Source organism: Peromyscus leucopus, chromosome 19 (assembly GCF_004664715.2).
Source record: "Peromyscus leucopus breed LL Stock chromosome 19, UCI_PerLeu_2.1, whole genome shotgun sequence".
Classification (NCBI taxonomy): Eukaryota; Metazoa; Chordata; class Mammalia; order Rodentia; family Cricetidae; genus Peromyscus; species Peromyscus leucopus.
The window spans coordinates 6,764,278-6,785,537 of record NC_051079.1 but is presented as its reverse complement, the minus strand read 5'-3'; positions in this window follow the sequence as shown (position 1 = coordinate 6,785,537).

Here is a 21,260-nt window from a genome sequence, read left to right as displayed (position 1 = left end):
GAAATGACTATGAATAGAAAACAACTTTCAAGCATGTTTTAAAAATCCTTTTAAGGTTCAAGCATTGTTAAAGTGATCTCTATATTTTAAGATGAAGTAAAGAGTCTATTGGGTTTAAATCAAAAGTCTGGCATGCAATGCTAACAGTTTTAAATGCCAGAGTAAGATAAATAGACCACTGTTTAAGCAAAGACCTTTCATGTGGCTTCAAATCATAGTTATGGCTTCCCCCACCCAATGGCAACTTGGACTCCTCAACACTTTGAGTGGACTCTGACTTGTGCATCTAAGACAGTAGCAAAAATAAAACCCTTACTAATATGATTTTTATCCTCAGATTTGATCCACTGCAATAGTGAATAATCACAGTTGGAAATTTGGCAAGTAGTTTTTTAATTTGCTTATTCTTGGAATGTTCACAACTCTGCATAGTAAAAATAGTTCAGTGCCTACTGCTTTTGTAGGTTGAGAAAACTTAAGAAAATTAATTTTTCCCTCTATCTATCTGACTGAGTTCTCTCTCCATAATTTAAAATATTTTTTGAAAAGTAATGCAGCCCCCTAATAAGTTAATGTACTGTAGCAATTTCTTCTGAATTAATACATTCTGTCCTGGTAGAAGCTCCTGTGATTCAGAAAGTTCTAAAGAGAGTTTATTCAGACTTGGGGTAAACAACTCAGAAACTTCAGGAAGTCCCTGAAACTGACCAGATATACTAGGCCCTTCCCTCCCAAGCTTACATAAGCAGCAAGGACACAGGCTGAGCTTCCTGGAATAGGAAGATCACCCAATCTTCCTAGAAGAGGCTTAGACTAACTTACTGTGTCCCCAGAATCACCATCCATAAGAATAATATCGGGCATGTTGTGAAAGAACTTTCTTTTTCTGTGTTACATATTTACACCTGGAACCTACGATAATCATTTCACGCCTGCTGTCTGCTCAGAAACTTCATCACAGCTTTCTTATTTTCTCAGAGTATGGAGAGGCATTCTTCAGTCCTTCTCACCTTTTCACCTTCTCTTCCTCTCTTCAGTCAGCAACACCAGCCTGCATTTATAGCATTATACTGCACAAAATTGATGAGTGCCCCAGAGAGAAAAGCCAACATAAAACTCAGCCTGCAGGCATTCCCTATCATTCTGCTCCCTTGTGCTCATGCCTCCTGGGAAGAAAGGAAAGCTACAGTTCTTTGTTAGTCCCTCAGAAAATTTTTCTATAAATGCCCAAAGCAAACTGCCTTTGGGGATGTCTATTTATCTTTGGGCTCCTGAGACCATGCTCTCAAAGTCAGCCTGGACACCAGCCTCATTTTTTTTTTTTCATTATTCTGCTAAAGTGGTGGCCCGTATGGCTAATTTATATTCCAGGTGTCTGTCTTCTTCAGATACCAAATAGACAAAGCGCTTTTGTTTCAATATTTCAAATACATTTAGTCAGCTACCTTTTCTGGAAAATGTTAAGCTGGAATAATTCTCCCCTATATAAGGTACCCAGTAGCAGGTCAGGCCCCAGGACTGCAGAGGCCCAAAAATAGCTTTCCTGATTGTTACTGTTTGAGTTGGAAATGTCTTCTAGGGGCTCATGTTTGAGCACTTGATCCCAAGTTGTGGCACTATTTTGAGGGCTGTGGAAACCTGAATAGGCAAAGTCTGGTGAACAGAAGTAGAACACCAGACCAGAGGGTGAAGGTTATCAGCCTATCCCTGGCTGCCTGACTTCTTGGTCTGCCACCCTGAGAAGGTTGTATCTATTGATTCCTTCTACCATGTGCTCTGGGAACCAGCTCTGGCCAGAGCCTTCACCTGCTGAACCACCTTGCCAGCCTTTCTAGTAAACTCTATACCAAGTATTTTTACATAGTTAGGCCATCTAAATAGTTGTAGCCTGGGTCCTTGCCTTTCCTCACTTACCTCTTGCTGCCATTACATCATTTATCTGCTTTTCTGGAGCTTTCAATATTTGTAATGTCTTTCAAAGTAAAGAGTAAGTGATTTCATTAAGAAAATGTGTCTACTGACTGTTTGGAGTTGTGTTACTAGGTATAGTGAAGGTGAGTGTGGTAAGGAAGTAACTTTATTCCTATTACTAATCCCATATTTAGGAAGGACACCTGTTGATGACAAAATCTCAGGTTTGATAGTGAATTTATCTTAATTTTTAAATACTATGGTCTTGTTTAATGTAAATTTTTGGTGTCAGCTTGGCTAGACGTGTGTGTTGCCTGGATAACTGGTCAAACATTATTTTGGAATATGTCTCTGAGGGGATTTCCAAAAGAGGTTAGCATTTGAATCTGCCTGAGTAGAGAAGATCCTTGTTGATATGGGTGGACAAAATGCACTCTGCTGAAGGCCCTGGTAAAACACAAGGGCCAGAGGAAGAATGAATATTCTCTTTTGTTCCTCTGCTTGGGACATCTGTCCTCCATCTGGGACACCATCCCTCCTATGTAGCAAGTCCTCAGAAAGAAGAAGAGAATTGACATTATTTCTTGATTGCTTGAAAACTCAATGTGAAATATTTATTTTACGTAGAGTGAAATGCGCTATTCTTGGGTGCATAATGTGATGAGTGGCCATAATGAATCCGAGAGAGCAAGTGTGTGTAAGCAGTGTTCTATTTCCAGTCTTCGTAGCAGCAGCTTCCTTCTCCCACTACTTTGCACATTAACTTTTCTCTTTGCTTTCTAGTTTCTTTTGATAAACAGAACAAATTTTGAAAATCCCCAATTTATTTTTCTTTTCTTTTTTTGTATGGTTAGAATAGTTTATGTCCTATCTTTGCTTATTTCCAGGCTGCAAGGATATTTCATATTTTGTCCTAAAAAATTTAGCTTTAGCTTCCACATATGAACATATGAACCATCTTAATTCTTTGTAACAACGTGTTTGTAAACTACAGGCTATCATCCTGATGTGGTCCCTTATCTTTCTTTTTTCATAATATTGTAGTGGCTTGGCTTCACTTTTGGATTTCTAAACTATTGATAAATGCTTTTCACTGCCTTCTAATTTTGTTGCCCCCAAAATTAGAACCAGACTTAGAATTCCCTTGATTGATTAGAATTGTTTTCATTATTAGAATTACTTAGGAAAAATACATAATAGTATTGTATATAATTAACCCTGACATGGTGTCTCTTTCTCTCATATTTAGGTTGTTAATTTCTCAGTCATATTTTTAATTTCATAGATGTCTTATGTTATGTACATATGTACCGTATGTTAATTGACGATGGGTTGTTTGGTTTATTGCTGTAAATGTTACTTTAGTCTTTATTACCTAAGTTACATGGAAGCATAAATATACAGGAATGTAAGTATATGGAAAGTATATTTATTTTTAAATCATATAACAAATTTTACTGATGTGACTTACTAGTCTGAATAGATGTTTGTACATTCCTTAGGATTCCAATGTAAAACTCTTATCTATGATTTGAAAATTGTTTCTTTTCTCCTCATGCCTTTACATCTTCCTTTTTATTTTTTATTTTTTAATTCTCCTGCCTGGACATTATGGTAGAATGCTGAGGATCATCATTCTAATGTTTGGCTTCTTGAAGAAAGTGTTAAGTATTTTGTGATGTGGTATGAAGATAACTGCTTGTTTTGTTAGATGGCCTTTATGTGTTTGGTAAATTCACCTCCAAGTATTGTTGTCTTTCAGGAATAAATGTCAAAGTCTTTCAAATGTTCCTCCTGTCCCTATTAGGGAAATTAAAGGCATTCTTGTTTTTCTGTTCACAGAATGAATTATAATGATATGTGTTGAGTAACAGCCAGTTTTACATTCAGATGACACTCTCAATTAAATATAGCATCTTGTTTCTTAATATTTTAAGTGGCTTATTAGCATATATTAATTACACTTAATAATGGGCTTCATCATGACATTTTTATACATGCACATAGTGTATTTTATGTTTTAGAATTTAATCTGAAATATTTTGTTGATATTGGAGAGATGGCTCATCAGTTAAGAATAGTTTCGGCTATTGAAGAGGATCATACCTGCGAGGCAACTCACACCCTCCTGTAACTCCAGTTCCAGAGGATCTAACATCCTCTTCTGCCCTCCAGAGGCACTAGACAAGCACATGGTGCAGAGACATATGCACAAGCAAAACACTTGTTCGTGAAAAAAAAAACTTAAGAATTATTTTAGTACATATTTTATGGTATTAGTACAAGTTTTATGGCATGTTGCTATAAAGGATGCTATAGAATTTATGCTTTGCATGTGTTTAGTGTCTAAATATAAATGTCCATTTACCATTTTAGACTCTTGTGTTACAACTAAGGCTTTAAGTCTTTGCACTTCCTATTGGTAGCAAAAGAGTCAGGTTGTTCTATTAATAATGTAATAGTGGCCATAAGTTTCCCAACCATATTCTTGATATGTCTACTTCTACCATTGGTTTTACAATTTTAATTTTGATGCTTTAGAGTCTTATTATGAGATTCATATAAATCAGGATTGCATAACATTCTCCAACGAGTTACCATTTGATCAGTTGAATGCAGCATTTCTTCATCACTATTTGTTGTCTTTTAAAATCTAATCTATCTGAAATAAAGCTGTTCATGGCAATTTCCTCCTGCTTACTGTCTGCATTCTGGGTTTTTTTTTATTTTTAACCTGTTAGCATCAGTAAAGTGCACACATCACAGACCGCATACAGTTAGTAAAACTTTAATAGGAGTATTTAGCTCACTCACTTAAACTGGTGGTGAATATTGAAATGTCTGGAATGGTTCCAATTTGCTTTATATTTGTTTTGTAGCTTTTGGTACTTATGTATTTCTTCCTGTTTTATACTACACCTCCACCTTCTCTCTCTCCTTCTCCCTCTCCCTCTCTCTCCCTCTGTTTGTGTGTGTGTGTGTGTGTGTGTGTGTGTGTGTGTGTGTTTGAGTGTACATACATGCACTTGTGTTTGTTACCTTTGAGGAGATAAACTTTTGAAGTGGAATGGTATGGTAGAAACTACTTCAAAGTGAAGAAACAAATCTTAGCCCCAGCTTAGCCAAAAGCTGTTAGATGCACATTATTTAAGTTATTTTTCCATTGCTGTCTATAATAGTTAGGGTTTTGTTGCTGTGAAGAGACACTATGACCATGGAAACTCCTACCAAAGAAAACATTTAATTGGGGCTTGCTTACAGTTCAGAGGTTTAGTTCTATATCATCATGGGGGAAAAGCCAGTGGCACACAGGCAGATATGGTGCTGGAGAAGGAGTCTGAGAGTTCTACATTAGATCTTCAGGCAGCAGAAAGAGACACTGGGCCTGGCTTGAGCATGTGAATCTTCAAAGTCCACCCCCAGTGATACATTTCCTCTAACAAGGCCACACCTATTCCAACAAGACCATACTTCCTAATGGTGCCACTCTGTATGGGGGCCTTTTTCTTTCAGATCACCACACAGTCAGATAGAGAGCTAGTTAAGAGGATATTCAAGTAGTTGTTTATTACCTATATTCAGAGAACTACTGATTATTACGCTATTTAGTGATTTACATAGTCAAAGGACATGTGGGATGATAGGCAATCCAGCTCTGTTGTAGAATATTATTTTAAAGTGTGTTACATTTTTCTCACTGCTCCTGTTAACAATGCAAAGATGTATTACATTTGTTGGATTGAATAAAATTCACCTGCGAGCAGAAGGCTGAGTCAGCAAGTGGGAAGTGGTAAGGAGGAACCACGTGGAGCCAGGAGTCTTAAGTAGGAACTAAACAGAAGGACAGGACGGTTGGGCTTTTTGGAAGACTCCAGCAAAGGGAGAAGGTTAGCTACTTGCTATTCAGCCTCTCTGAGAGAGCAGAATTCCACCTCAACCTTTGAATCTTGAGTTCCTTAGAGGGATAGAGATTTGGGTAAGGTTTCCCTTAGTATCTTTGAAAGCGTTGGTGCCTGAGGGAACAGAATCCATTGAGGATGCAGCCCTTGAGGCCTAACTGCTGCTGCTAGCAGCAGAGTTGCAGTCTCTGATTAAGACAGTCTTTGCTTAAAAGGCAGCTACAGTTATTAAAAAAACAACAGCAATTGGCATCCAATATGGGACTCTTAAATTTCCATAGGGCCTGAGAAAGCTTGAAGAGAAAAGTAAAAATAAAAGATACAGCACCTTTAAAAAGGTCTGTAGTACAGCAGAGCATGTAAACAGCTTTTTTATCCACACTCGATAGAAACAAAAAGCTAAATAAAAAATGCCTGCCAAAGTGCAAGAATTGGTGTTCTAGATCTCTGGGGATGAGGGGGTTGAATGCAGTTCCTGGTCAGATCAACCTCTAACCAAGCTGTGAGCTTGGTTTTCACGAACTGAGAAGCAGGCCACTAGAGCTGTGTGTGGAGGACCTAGGTGTAGGTTAGCAGTTTAAAGGTTTGCCCACATGATCAAAGAAGGCTAAAAGATCCACAACAAAAGAAGTCCAGATGGAAACAGGTTTCTATGTATTTTACAATGTACGTAGGCTTAAGAAAGAGAGAACATGGCCATAGTAACAGAAAGAAAGAAATGGTTTAAAAATAATAAAGTCTTTAAAGAGAAAAGTAAAATAATAAATGTGGATAGGACTAGCTGCTTCAGGTTTCTGCCTTGGCTTCCTCTACCATGAAGGACTATAACCCAGAGCTGTGTGCTGAATAAACCCTTTCTCCCCAATGTTGCTTTTGCCAGGGGGTTTCCTCACAGCAATATAAATGAAGTTAAAAACAGCGGGGTAAAAGTGGCCTAAATGGTGCAGAGCCTTGCTCAACTCATGCAAGTTTTAAGACAGGTTTGCAAGTTAGGGTTAATGGTAGCTCCAATGGATATCTGGCAGCTTTCTGTTTGTAATAACAATACATCATGAGAACCTGTAGTTCATAATAAGAAATAAAAATGGATGCAAGCAGTTTATAGAAGTGAATTACTGCTCCAGTGGCTTCCTAATGAAGTCATTTGCTCACAGATCACAAAAGACATAAGTAAAAAATAAAACCTACTACTACTGAGTCCAAGTCATTATGTTTCAAGGTTTAAATATTAAGCAATGTGCATGCTATACATTAGTTTCCTGCCCACCAAAGTCTTGGAAAGTAAGGAAGGGTCAAAGGCAGAAGTTCATACATAATTGAGTTCACCTAGAGTGCAAATGTCTACTGAGAAGGAGCCGGCTAATAGTCCATTGCCCATTTGTAAATCAGTTTTCCTGTGGTCCATGTTATTAATTAGGAGATATGGACAAATTCTCATAGACCCAAGGAGAAGAGAATGTGTACCATAATTTATAGAACATTCACAAAATACAATAATATAATATATTCTACTACATCTTGAACTGAAAACCAACTCAATCTCATGGTACCTAAATAAAAGGATTTAGTCTGATGATACATACAAATGTGTTTTGTCAATTACAAAGTATTGTATAGAGTTATTTAGATACTTTGCCCTGGAAAAGAGAAATTGTTCACAATACTTAATTATTTTTTCTATTTGGATTTCAACAATTAAGTCAACTTGCACTTTAGTATTAAGAAATGGTGAATAGTTGTATTTGCAGACAAGCATCACATAAACATTGTAGTCTTTTTCAATGGGCCTTCAAACAAACAAAATGTATTGATAAATTAAAAATATTAGGTAGACATTTAGGGCAACTGAACGCTTGGTGTGTGTATTTCTTTATTATTTTCTTTTGTCTTATGTTAGTACTGTTTCTAGGGTTATTTTCAAAGACAGAAAAATAAAGCCCTTTGAATGTGAAATGTCCCTTATAGGTGCAAGCAATTGAACACTGGGTCTCCAGCTGGTGGCACTATTTTTGGAAGGTTGTGTAACGTTCAGCAGGTGGACCTTAGCTGGAGGAAGTGAGTCACTGGGGATAAGCCTCGGTGCTTAATGGTGCAGCTCACTTCCTGTCTCCTCTCTGCTTCATGACTGTGGTACCAACATGATGCATCTCTTCAAGCTGATGTCTACCACTTTCTTAAACTGTAAATCAAACTAAGTCCTTCCTCCTTTCCACTGCCTTCCACTGTTTCTTGTTGGGTATATCACCACAGAAACCAGAAGGTAACTAGTACAACAATCAAAGGAACCCATCCTAACAAGGCCAAAGGCTGTCTCCTGCAAAAGAGGGTTCTTCCAAAGATATTACGGAAGCAAAGAGATGCAGTGCGCTCTCATTCATCACAGCCTCTAGTTATCTCTTTAGATGCGAAGATAGCAGTCCTTTGGCCCCACCTTTTGTTATTCTTTCTCTGACTGCCAGTGTGTTTGCTGTGCACCTCCCTCTATCCAGAGGCAGTGATGCCTTTTTCTCAGTTCGTCTCCCCAAATGAACTGTTGACAGATGTTCACAGCACATGTCTTAGCTCATAGCTCCACCAAAGTCATAAAACCTGACCAGCTCTCTACAGTATTACTACAAGGACATGGAAAGATCACAGACCTTGAAATTAAGTGGATGTGTGTTTGAAAATGATGAATTTTGGCATTAAGAAAGTACATCCTGTTGTTGGTTTTTGCTCTTTTGGGTGCCCGCCACCTAGTTCTCAAATAAATCACACACAGAGGTTTATACTTAATTATAAATGCCCGCACTTAGCTTGGCTGTTTATAGCCCGCTTTTCTTAACTTAAATTATCCCATCTGTCTTTTGCCTTTGGGCTTTTACCTTCCTCTATTTCTGTGTACCATTCATTATTTCTTACTCAATGGCTTGCTGTGAAGCTGGGTGGCTGGTTCCTGATGTCCTCTTCCTTCCTCTCTTGTTATTTCCTCCCTCTTCTCAGATTTTTCCTTCTATTAGTTCTCTTTGCCTGCCAGCCCCACCTATCCTTTTTTCTGCCTCACCACTGGCTGTTCAGCTCTTTATTAGGCTTCCAGGTGTTTTAGACAGGTACAGTAACACAGCTACACAGAGTTAAACAAATGAAACATAAACAAAAGTAACACACCTTAAAATAATATTTCCCAACAATACCCATTCATAAAACTAATCTCTTTAGTCTCAGTTATACAATCAACAAAATAATAGCAACCATAATACTACCGTGAAGATGTTTATTCAGAATCAGAGATTTTCAGTATGTTACGTAGATGCAATTTAATAACCTTCTCTATTGAATCTATCCTTCAAGTACCTCATTTTATTGAGTGACTACCCCATAGGAAATAGCATCTTTATTTCAAAATTGGTGGCACCACAACTCTAAGAAATTTATAGTTAATTTCATGTGGCTAGTAAGTAGAAGAATCCAGAGAAAGAAATTTTGAAATGCTGGGTCTGCTCTCCAGCTGTTAAAGTGGGTAGCTAGTCCAGGGACATAAAAGAACAGCCCCATTTTGAACCACTAACATTCATTTGGGTGAGTGGGCAGGCATCCCGTACAATTGCTCCTCTTCTGTGTGGACCCACATTTAGCATAGATATTAAGTAGTTAGGAGGTCTTCCTGATCATTTGCAATATTGAAATGTTTGGTGGTTATTTAAAAAAAAGACACAATTCCTTTTAACAACAGGAAACAAAGGAGTAATTGGAAAGATTAAATGAATGAATCACCTAATTTTATACACTTATTTTTTTGCCTCCGTAAAATTTTTTTTAAAATTCTAGCCTCTTGTCATTTATCGCTATAATAGAATGCTTGAGATTAGGTCATTTATAAAGAAAAATATCTATTTTTTGCTTATGATTCTGGAGTTTCAGAAGTCCAAATTTGGCATCAGCATCTACTCAACTTCGTGCTTCTCAGCTCATGTCAGAAAGCAGAAAGGAAAGAGAAAACAGGAGAATTAAACTTGCCTTGTTGCAGCCTGAATTAGATCAGAAGGTGAGATGTCGTGGAGATTACTGTCTTTATGGCAAAGACATGAAATGGATGATGTCTTGATCAATTTCCCATTGCTGTGAAGATACACCAAGACCATGGCAAAAGAGAAGCATTTAATTGGGGCTTGCTTACAGTTTCAGAAGTTTAGTCTATTATCATCACATTGGGAAGCATTGCAGCAGGAAGGCAGACATGGTGTGGGAGAAGGAACCAGGAGTTCTACACCATGATATGAAGGAAGCAAGAAGAGAGAGACACTGAGCCTGGTTTGAGCATTTGCAACGCCAAAGTCCTGAGTGGCACACTTCCTGCAACAAAGCCACACCTCCTAATCCCCATCAAGTAGTGCCACTCCCTAATGACTAAGCATTTAAATATATGAGGCTCTAGGAGGCGTTCCTATTCAAACCACCACTGATGACTCCTTCTCTTCTCTTTCCTTCTTCTCTCTTCTTCCTCTCTCTCCTTGATCCTCTCTCTCACTCTCTGGCACACAAGGCCAGAAAGAGTATTCACCTAACACTGGACCTACCAAGGCCTTAATCTTAGACTACCTAGCTTCCAGAACTATAAAAAGTGAATTTTCACTGTTTATGCCACCTGATCAGTACTATAGTGGTATTATGTTATAGAAGTACAAGCTTGCCATTGCGTAGCTATTTCTTCTGAACTGAAACCCTCCTTCCTGGAGCATGGAGGAAGGCTTATGATAATGAAAAAAATTATAAACCCCAAACCAAACCAATTCAAAACAACAACAAAAGCCTTATAAGACTCAGGAAGCTCAGAAAACTATAGGACTCCCAAGGTCCCTTGCCAAGGTGATTACTAGCAATCAACAATTGTTGGAAAAAAGACTACCATTTATAGAATTCTCTACGAGTTGGGCAAAAGGCTCTAGAGGTACAACTCTCATGAGAAACCCCCATGCTGGAGTAGGACTTTTGATGATGTAGATGATTTTGAGGCCTCCAATGCTTGAGATGCAAGCAACCTAAGTGTCCTCATGGATTCATCAATTAGACTCCTATGGCCTGTCACCAGGGCTCCATCTAGAGTAAATGGACTCTTCCACAAAAGACACACAGAATTTGACTAAGATGCTTATAAACCGTTAACTAGTTTACTGCAATGGTTTTAAATGATAGAAGAGGTCTACCAATGTATCCTACTGAGCCTTCTTCATTTATCAGGCCTGAATTGTAAAAGGACCAGTCTTTCTCTAGATGGATATACAAATCACAAAGTTTGACATATGTTTATAAAATACTGGCAAGAACCACAAGACTCAGATTCATGAAATGTGAAATTATGGCCTAGGAATATGGCTCAGTGAAGCACACAGCATGAGAATCTGAGTCTGATCCCCAGCACCTATGGAAAAATCCATGGTGCAATGTGAACAAGTGTATCCCTGAAGCTTGCTGGCCAATCAGTCTGGCTGAGTGGGTGAGGCCCAGGTTCAGTAAGATTGACAGAGCTAGTTGCTAAGATCCCATTGCTGGAGATACCACCGCCTCATTTGCGATGGCTAGAGAAATCAAGCTGCAAGCTTTCTCTTCTCTGGATAGCTTTCATAATGCCTGAAGGTGTTATACAAACCACCAGGGCATGGGCATAAATGGTCTTGCTCAGATGTGAACCTAGCAACTAAAGCATCAACTTGTTAGACAAGATGTGACTAGTGGTACAAAAGAGATATGACTTTTACAGGGATAATCAATTGCTCTCTATTGGGATTTGAGGCCTAATTCCCATAAGAGGGAATTCATATGTGGTACTCTGAACCCCAAAATCAAATTCAATATTTATTAATGGGTATAAAATTTAACACTTATTACTGGGTGTGACATATCACTAAAATTAGTACATTTTACATTTCAAAATTTCTGAGGATATTAGGTCAGTGATTATAAATGCGTTGTGATATTCAAGAAATGTGAATTCCATATTCCAACGCACAGCCACTGTGTGATTGTTGTAGCATATTCAATAATAATACAACAAATGAAACAATGAAGAAAATCCTACACGAATAAAGGGAAAATGTTAGGAAGTAAATTGCTCTAAAAATACTGTCACAATCCTGATTTCAAGATAATTTTCATTGATGTCAGTTCAGCTCTGATATTGACTATTCCTTGATGTCATCACAGGAAAATTATGAGCCTGGAAACTTGTAGAAGTACAACTCTTTCTCCCATAAAAGTGGGAGCTCTTTATCCTGCAATGGAAACAAGTGGTCTCCATGGAAAGAGAATATGGTAGTTACCCAGACTGTAAGCAGATGTGTCTGGAAGAGAAGGACTTGAGGAGCTCAAAGAGTATCTGCCTTTAGGAGACATCATCTCTAGCTTCTCAGATGTGCTTCTAGAGGGTCTTTATTCAAAGTATCTGGACTGTGCAGAAACACTGAGTGATGTGGGGAAATGACTTCTCTACTGGCTGGTTTTTGTGTCAACATTACCCAAGCAAGAGTCATCAGGGAGGAAGGAGCCTCAGTTGAGGAAATGCCTCCACGAGATCCAGATGTAGGGCATTTTCTCAATTAGTGATAAATGGGGAGGGTCCAGCCTATTGTGGAAGGTGCCATCCCTGGGCTGGTGGTTCTGGGTTCTATAAGAAAGCAGGCTGAGCAAGCCATGGGAAGGAAGCCAGTAAGCGGCACTCCTCCATGACCTCTGCATCAGTTCCTGTCTCCAGGTTCCTGCTTTGTCCTGAGTTCATGTCCTGACTTCCTTTGGTGATGAACAGCAATGTGGAAGCCTAAGCTGAATAAACCATTTCCTCCTCAACTTGCTTTTGGCTGTGATGTTTTGTTGCAGCAATAGAAACCCTAACTAAGACAACTTCCCAATGGCAGCTTTATTCCTTGACCTTAAAATGGGGTCTGCATTTAATAGTAGTCACATTCTAGAAAACAATAAACTATTGGTTTACTTTATATATTTACCTAGGATTTCCTACCATGCACTCAGGGATATTATTTGGTACCAAGATTATGACAATAAAAGGATTTATGAATAATGGAATCTAGTACAACATTTTTCAATATGAATTCTGTAGATTTTTACCCAGTAGGTTTTGTCCTTTAGGTGTTGAACAGCACTTTCACAGGGGCCACATATCAGATACCCTGCATATCATGTATTTACATTATTATTCATAATAGTACCAAAATTACAGTTAAGAAGTAGCATCTAAAATAATTTTATGGTTGGGGGTCAGCACAACATGAGAAACTATATTAAAGAGTCACAGCATTAGGAATGTTGAGAACAACAATTAATCATCTATGCTTAAATCTTTCAAAATTTTACTTAAAGTTTTCTGTCATATTAAATTGCATTTAGGGGAGGGGACAATTCTTCCACTAAACATTTATAAAACTGTCTATCAACTGAAAGGTTAAGGATTGCAAGCCAATCTCAGTAAGATTCTAAAAGCTTTCTCTTAGCCTTGCTTCTTCAAGCTTCATCTAGCATGAGATAGGTAATGTGTCAACTTGGCTAGGCTAAAAGATGTATAGACATTTGTTAGATTATTTACAGGTGTGTTCATAAGGGTGACTTTAGCATTTGAATCCATAGATTCAACAATGAAAACTCACCCTCACCGGTATGGACAGACATCAGTCACCATCAGATATCAGTCACCATGTTTAGGATTTGAATTATTAAAAAGAAAGTTGGTTTCTATTCTATCTCTGTCTCTCTCTCTCTCTGTCTCTCTCTCTCTGTCTCTCTCTCTCTCTCTCTCTCTCTCTCTCTCTCTCTCTGTTGTGTGTGTGTTGTGTGTGTGTGTGTGTGTGTGTGTGTGTGTGTATTCATGTCCTCACACAGTAAGTCCTGGATTTTCAGCTTCCATCACTGACTTAGAGCTTCAGCTCCCCTCCTGCAGCACTACCACACAGTCACACAGTTCTCAGCCTTTGGAGTTGGACCGTATCATACCTCCATCTTTCCTAGTTCTCAGGTTTGCAGGCAGCAGATGGTGGGACATTTCAGTCTCCACAACTGCCAAGGAGCCAATTCCATTTTATATATATATATATATATATATAAAATATATATATTGGTTCTGTTCCTCTAGAGAATCGTGACAAATGCATCATGCTTAAGTTTCACTTAATTTATCCTGAGAGTAATCTATTCCTTAGAGACACAGGAAGAATAATTAAGAAAGAATAAGAGTGTCCACATTAACTGGAGACAAAAACATTTCACATTAACAATTTCTCATTTCTTCTAGATCATTTTGCTAGTTTCTTGATTAAGAAAACACAAATTGGGGCTGGGGAGATGGCTCAGTGGCTAAGAGTGCTTACTTTTTTTTCAGGGTTTGCAGATCCGATTCTCAACCATCTGCAACTCACAACCATCTGTAACTCCACTTCTGGGGGATCTGAGTGTCTTCTGGCTACGACAGGCATGTGCCTGGTGCACAAACATACATACATGCAGACAAAAAACTCTTCCATATAAAATAAAATAAACACACAAATAAAACAGTGGAAACCAATGAAAACAATAATAATGATAATGATGTTAATAACAGTAATAATAAATAAAAAGCCAACCCATTAGAACTGAACTAATGCCAAGATATAACCCAGTGAAAAAAATTCTCATCATAAAATGATCTGATAATGCTCTGTTAGTAGATGCACTTGAAGTAAAACATCCCATATTCAAACACTCACCTCCATGTCCTCAGTTTCCCCCAATCTACATCAAAAATAAATAACTAAATCTGTTCTTTTCATTTTTTGAACTTTTGCTCTTTGGGGAACATTTATATCTTAACAGGGTTATGCATGAGAAAATAAGTCTTGCGCTAGGTCGGGTATTGCTAATGTCAAAAATATTTGTTTGTTTGTTTGTGGTTGTTTCTGTCACTCTGTCACATAGACAGTCATATCGCACACTTTCTCTTATGCATATCGACATAACAATTCTCCTGTTTTCTTACTTACGTTGTTCTTTGCAACACATTGTTGTATGGCGACCACAGCAGCGGGAAGAGTCATAAGTTAGCGTCGGAGATCTCTTCCACATTGGGGACCTGTTGTTCAGTATAGCATAACTTTAGGTGTGTCGAAGTCCCAGTGATCCCGAGGATTGTGGGTAATACTGCAGTATCATTTCACATGTGAAAATGAACCTGACAGACTTTTACTGTCTATGTTGTGATCATGTCACAGTTACCTTAGTGACTTATCTGGACCTGAGCACATAATGATGGAGCTGTGTCTACGAGGTTCCCCAGTAGAATGCCTACAAAGTAAATGCTTTGGAGTTAGATTGTGTCGATCTTTGGTAGCTGGGGAAGAAAGACGAAAGAAGAGTTAAGGACAAGAAATACTCTTGACTGATGCATGTGCCATGTTTGCTTTTCCTGGAAGAAGTGTTATTGTTAGGGTTCATTTTGCTGTAGGGAATTCACAAGCATGGAGATTTAACCCTTACATTAAATCAACTGTGTTGTGTACAGATGGTGGCACTCCATTAGTTAACAGAGTGGAACTGACCAGCAGTTTAGTTGCAGGGATAAACAGAGTAGATGTCTTATTGGTAGTAGCCTCATGGGCAAATTGGTATTGACAATTGTGAGGAGGGTGAATGCATGTCACATGATGATCTGTATAGCCTTATAAATATAAGAGCTAAGAGAAGGATGCACTGTTACTGGTCATTGAATGCAGAGCTTAGTATTTTCAGGGACAGAATTAGCACTGAACAGGAACTGAGTTACTAGTCTTGCTGGGGCACACTGACAGGTTTTTCAGTAAAAAAGCAGGGAACAATCGTGAGAGGTGAGGAATTAATATTATTTGACTTAGGTCTTAGGACAATACCTGAGAAGGTGTTGTTAGTTGCTAGTGTAGTCTCATCTTGGTCTGGAGAAATGTCCCTTTGACCTTCCATAGCTTTCCACCTAACCTTTTTCTCAGTGCAGAATATTCTCTATGTTTTTAGAAGAGGCAAAACAAGGTCATAGCATAGGCTGCTCCTCGGAAATGTTGTTTCAAGTCAGGAAGTCTTGTTAGGTAGTACAAAGGTCAGCCATTACTCAATGATTGACTACTCTGAAAGGAAGTGATTTATCACTTGATTCCTACAAAGGACCCAAGAGTTGCTGTGCTTGAGAACTTTGAAAAGCATCCACTAGTGAGAGAAATCCTCAATTTAAATTCCCAAAGTGAATTTACAGGGCTTTTCATAATGATGACAGATAAATTATTTTTTGCTGGGCTTCTAAAAGATGATTGTTCTTGGGAAGAAGTTTTTTTTTTAAATCCAACCATTCATACAGTGTTTGACTATAATTCTGAGATACTATTGTAGACACTGTGGTATGCTATAGATGTGTGACAAGACCAGCTGACATTCAAATTGAGCTTGTATCTATAGTTTTTACTGCTTTGCATGAATATTGGAGAGTCAGACAGTTTTCATCAGCCAATGAGACAATGGGATATTTGAGATTTTTGATGCCCATCATGAATCAAACCAAGTTTCTTAGTTTTCTTGGTTGAAGGACCCAATATATGAAGTTTATAAAACTTACAAAGCAAGTCTGTCTTTTCTATTTCAATATGTCAGAAAGTTTCCCTTTAGCTCAAAATTTTATACGAAGTTGTTTCAAAGCAATAATATTAAATGTAGATACAATGTATGTGTACATCTTCATTATTTATCTCTTGAAATATTTAAACAAACTTCTAGATAATTCATGTATCCTCTCTTCCATAATTTTTATATATACAAAAACAAAAATGTGGAAATTTCATAAACATTTTAAAATAATTTTATATCTATGGCCTTTAAGTTAAGAACCACTCTTCTAGGAAAATGGAATTGCATGTGTTTCACAGGACTATATCCTACCATAGACAATGTCAGAGACATAAAACTCTTTGAAAGAAACAGGAGACTGGATAGTTATTCATTGTCAGCCCTGAAATTATATCTCCTGACAGCTCAGAGACCCCATGTCATGAGTTGTGACTTCCAACGTTCCTGCCTTTCATGGCTCCAAGAGAAATAAAGAAAATCAGAAGAGCTAAGTCCATTATTTGGTAGTGCATGAACCAGATTGCTGATGACTTCAGAAAGTGACAGTCAGGTCTTCACCATCAACTTATGTTTGTGGCACACAGTCAGCTATTGAGGGGCAATAAATGAGCTTTAAATGGTTTTGTGGAACAGAAACAAAATTCTCTCCTTCCCCCACCTCCGCCGACTCTCTGTCTCTCTCTGTTTTTGTCTCTGTCTCTCTGTCTTTCTCTGTCTCTGTCTCTCTCTCTGACACACACACACACACACACAGACACACACACACACACTTCTTTCGGAATTACTGAAACTGTATAATTGTCTGGCCTTTGTCATGGTATTAACTTCAGCTACAGCCTCAGATCAATCTGGCTACTCACACTCTAGTATCACAATTTTTCTACCCTGTCACTGTGCATTGAATTACTTTAGTTTAAAACAAAATTAAAATGCCTCTTGAAAAATGTGAAAACATGGTTGGGTTCAATTTCTTTGATTAAAATGTGTGTACAAATTCACCTGTGTTATTGCAAAGCTACACAGAAAATGATACTCACATTTTGTTGATTGTACTGCTTTGTCCTTGATATGGAAATGTTCAATCTAGAGCAGAAGGAGAGAAATATTCTTCTCATGGCTGTTGCACAAGACTTTCCTCTCCACAAACCTGCTGCCATCTTCCCTGGACTACCTCTGCCTGCTTGTTGATTACTGACTCCTTCACGGAGGGAAAGTTTGGCTGGAGCACGGTAGGACCCTCACCCAAGTATCTAGTCACTTCTCGCAAACAGTCACAGCAATGTCTCCCTAATTGTACATGACCTCAGGGAGGAGCTAGTGAACATAGGCAGGGAAGGACTGGATGTATGGGATCCATCTATGTAACCATGGGGTGTCATAAGCCATGCTGGGCACAGATCTTCAAACAAGACTGCATTAATAACTTGCCCTGCCTGTAACCTTTCATCCACTGATCTATGTGTAAGCCTAGTAAATGCGTTGGTCCCTTCAGGTGAACTTTGGTGAAATTGTACCTTGGTTTGCACTGGGACCCTAGGGATGAGGGTAGATGTTATTTACATCTCTGCCAGGGAAGGAATTTAGGCTATAATGGCAAAACTTGGGATTGCTATTAAGAGATTCCTAGGGTAAATGCATATAAAAAGTTTGATCTTGTAAAATTTAATTTCCAAGATGAGTCTATTACAATGTCTTGATGAAAATGTCAACTATAGTGAAAGTTAGTGGAATAATATTTTGTGATCAATATTGAACTGATTTTGAAGTCAGTTGTTGAATTGTGAAGTTATAAAAAGTAGACAAAAACTGGTCTGTTTTTCCGTTTATCTCCCATTTTATTAGAATATAATCTATGAAAATCTTTGTTATATAAAATTACTAGACCATCAAAATGTAGATAAAGTTAAGTAGCTCAGAAAGGTATTTTAAATGTTTTTAAAACTATATTAATTTCTACTGCAGCTCAATTAGCTGAATCAATCTGTAGTGAATATCATATAAAGAATCTGGACAGAAAAAAATACTGGATCATAGAATAAAGTGTTATCATGCTGTATTTGTATTTAAATTAAAATAAACTTAAGTAAAACTGAATAATGGTCTCTTTAAACAACAATCATTAATAATCCTTTACATTGTAACATTAGAAAGTTTTAAATATCATGTTTCTACTTTGTGAACAGTATTTTCATATGTTGGATTAAATATCACAGTATTTAATTCATCTCTTTGTCTTTGTCTTCTGCGAGTTGCTTGATGATAGTTATAATCATTCTTTTGAATTCTTGGGAAGTTCTTCTGTGTCATTTTCATTGGAGGTCCTTACTATGGAATTTGCATGCTTAGAGGACAGATTCTATTTGGGTTTTTCATGTTGTTTTTATTTTTGCTCTGGGATTTGAGCATCTGGGCTTAGTTTTTTGGTTGAGATGTTTGTTTGTTTGCTTGCTTGGTTTTGTTGTTTTCTAGGGTTTGTTCAAGTCACCTTTTCTTTTTCCGTAGAGGTGTTTACAATGTTCAGGATGAGACTAATTCATAGTAGTGTTGGGATCTTGATTTTTCTCTGGCTTAGGTTCTATCCTGGTCTTCAGCTTCTCTTCTATAGTAGGAACCTTCAGCACTTTGGTTAGGAGGCTTAGAACAAGTTTGTTCTGGCATTGTGGAGTAGCTCAGGGTCCCAGTTCTAGACAGGACAATAAGAAGGTGTCAGTCAAGCAGCTGGCAAGGTTCCCGCCAGTCAAGAGTGACAGCTGGAAGGTACTTGATGAGGATCAGGCTTGGACCTGACGAGTCTCAGAGGGAAGGAGCCAGGCAGACAAGAGGAAGCTTTTATTGGCAAACAGTCATGGGACTTGGGTGACCAGAATGGTTGTAAACAAGGGAAGGTAGAAGTTAGGTAGCCTACCTTGTTTTGTTCCACATGTAGTGTCTACATGATCTGTGATAGCAAGAAAGTCTGGGATCAGGTGAGTCCCAGAGAGTGGGAAATGGGTCAAGAGTAGTGGTCTGTCTCTGGAAAGCAGCCCCACCCAGGGTCTGCCATCTGTGTGACTGGAATGGACAACCAGGTCTATTTTCATTTTGATTTCCAACTGAAGTTCTCACAATTCTGTGTTTAAATCAATCCATCACTTATAGGCTCTGCCTTTATCATGCTTTATCCATATCCCATGTTTTTCAAAGTTTCATGTCTTGTGTGGCTGGTATTCCTTCTATTCAAGAATACCTTTGTCCTTAAATTCTTGGCAAAGTCCATTGCCACCCGATGAATGAAGAGGTGTTGGAGAAGCAGGAAAGAAGGAGAAGCAAAGAGATTTTTCTGTTGTTGGGGTTTGGTTTGGTTTTGTCTTTGTTTTTGCTTTTGCTTTTGTGTTTGCTTGTTTACTTTGATTTGTTTCCTTATGTGGGGGGCATGGCAGGGATGAAGGTAGGATATGGGGGGACTGGGAGGTGAACAGAATTGGGGTGCATGACTCCCAAAGAGTCAATAAAGAAGTTAAAAAATGTTGGCAAATTTTCTAACTTCATGCATACCTCTATAGATTTTGCTGTAAGACACCTTGGGAAGTATAAATTGTTCTGTCTCTACCTTAGAACTTTGCAGATATTACTCACTGTCATTATGGGTAGAATGATGCCATCAATGCATTCACAGACAGTCTTGTTTTCCCTCTCTGTGTATAACTTGCCTTCCTTGTCACATCACTTAGTGGTGATGTAACAAAAACACTACAGACCAAGCAGCTTAAACAGCAGACATATGACTTTCTCAGTTGTAGATGGCTCAAAGTCTAAAAGATGTCAGATTTAGTGCTGAGTGTATTGGTTGAACCCTCTTAGGCTGTAGATGGCTTCTATCTCTTTGTAACCTCATGTGATAGATAGAAAGTAGAGAGGGACCAAGCAAACCTGGCCACATCTTCTCTAGAGTGCTGTGTAGCATGAATCTTAAAGAGTCTTACTAATAAAAATCAAACCCGAGGCGAGTTATTGGGGTCCATGCTGGTAGATCAGAGAGACAGAACAAGCCACAGCTATCTCACCTTGCCGGATCCTCAGCTGGTCTTGTCTCCTCAGACTGGAGGCCTCTGAGTCCTCATCCGGAATGGGTCTCAGCTGGATTACTGCTCAAAAGCCTGAAGCTTAACCAGCCACATGCTTAACCAGCCAAATGCCTCTAGTTTCTGGTCTCCACGCCTTATATACATTTATGCTTTCTACCACCACTCCCTGGGATTAAAGGCTGGCTTTCTGGGATTAAAGGCGTGTCACCATGCTTGGCTATTTCCAATGTGGCCTTGAACTCACAGAGATCCAGAGGGATTTCTATCTCTGGAATGCTAGGATTAAAGGTGTGAGTGCCACCATTTTCTAGCCTTTCTATCTAGTGGCTGTCTGTTCTCTGACCCCAGATATTTTTATTAGAGTACACAATATTTTGGGGAACACAATACCACCACAGTGCTGACTTCATTGTTTCGAACTCCACCGCCATGATCAAGTCACCTCTCAAAGTGCTGTGAACATAAGGATTTGAGGCTGACACATTCAGAATACAACACTCATACTATTTCTGCAGAATTGTAGAAATAAAGTCATTCTTGCAAAATTTGCCTGATGATTCTGCCTGAATTTTTCAAAGCTAGAGTGTGCCCTTTTAATTTGTATATTTGAGTTTTTTCTCCTTTCTATGGCATTTACCTACAATATTGCTTTATAATTTTGTTTCCTTTGTGGCAAACTCAATTCCAAAACACCAATTGTGAGTATACAAGATTTTCTTTTCTTTCACATCACCAGGAACTCCAGACAATAGCTGTTCATTTCTGTTTATTTATTATTACTTAT